This window comes from Corvus brachyrhynchos, unplaced genomic scaffold, assembly GCF_000691975.1.
Source record: "Corvus brachyrhynchos isolate BGI_N302 unplaced genomic scaffold, ASM69197v1 scaffold115, whole genome shotgun sequence".
NCBI lineage: Eukaryota > Metazoa > Chordata > Aves > Passeriformes > Corvidae > Corvus > Corvus brachyrhynchos.
Genome location: NW_008239553.1, coordinates 15,069,604 through 15,070,529, shown reverse-complemented (window position 1 = coordinate 15,070,529; position 926 = coordinate 15,069,604). Strand labels below are relative to the sequence as shown.

The following is a 926-nucleotide window of genomic DNA, read 5'->3' as shown; positions in this document are numbered from 1 at the left end:
TTTCAAACACAAAAGAAAATGTATCTTTTTTGAATAATTTTTAATAGATTAACCTCTAAGGGGATAAATGTAGTTATCTCTTTAAAAAGCAATAGCAGGAACAAGATACAGAAGCAAAGCACAATACAGCAAAATGGAAGAGGGATGTGAAACAGGAGATTTGCAGCATAAGAAATGGCATTTATTGCTAGAGAAGGCAGGGAGAAGGCACTTTAACTTGCACATCACCAACGTTAAACTTAGCCCATTTGCAAAACAAGATAACCCACAGCAGTTACTAGGCGAGAATTTCCATGCCCTTATACAGGAAGATATCAAATGTATCCCCCTTCAGTGATATGGGCAAGGGGAAAGTCTGCCTGTCCTACAGCCCCATATAGGAGAGCAGTATAGACCCCAAGTAACAGGAAGTTCTTGATCTGCCTTTTGGCTTATGTTACAAGTTCTCAGTTTTACAGCATGAACCAAAGTTTATGTGTTCCTTGTTTGCATTCACACATAATTTCACTCCTTTAGTGAAAGAATCCTTTGGAGATATAAACTGCCTAGGTATTACAGAATGAGCACTGAGGGCAAACCAGCAAGTTATTCAGCTAGAGAAGTGGGAAATTTGCAGAGGAAGGCTAGGACATCAAGAATAAATACTTATTCAGGCCTTTAGTATCTGGCATTTTGTACTCTTTGAGTGTCTTCAGGAAGAGTAAAATTATTTTAGGCCTTGCACACAGAGGCCTGTATCAATTTTCATCCTTTGACAAAACTTGGTGTTCTGCCAGAAGCTCCATCCACCAGCTCCTGTTTAAGCAGGAAAGCAGTTCAGTTTATGCTTAATTTGGAAGCCCAATAGATATGTGCACACATACTATTAAGAATATACAGCTTCTCAAAAATGCTCAATATAGATCATTTCCAGACAAAGGCAAAAA

General features: G+C 38.4%; 1 protein-coding gene across 2 annotated transcripts in view; it reads right to left on the bottom strand.

The window, feature by feature from the left end:
- Window positions 1–926, bottom strand: part of RASGRP1 (RAS guanyl releasing protein 1) — a 37,060-nt gene that overhangs the window by 22,744 nt on the left and 13,390 nt on the right. The gene's annotated exons all lie outside the window — the stretch shown is intronic.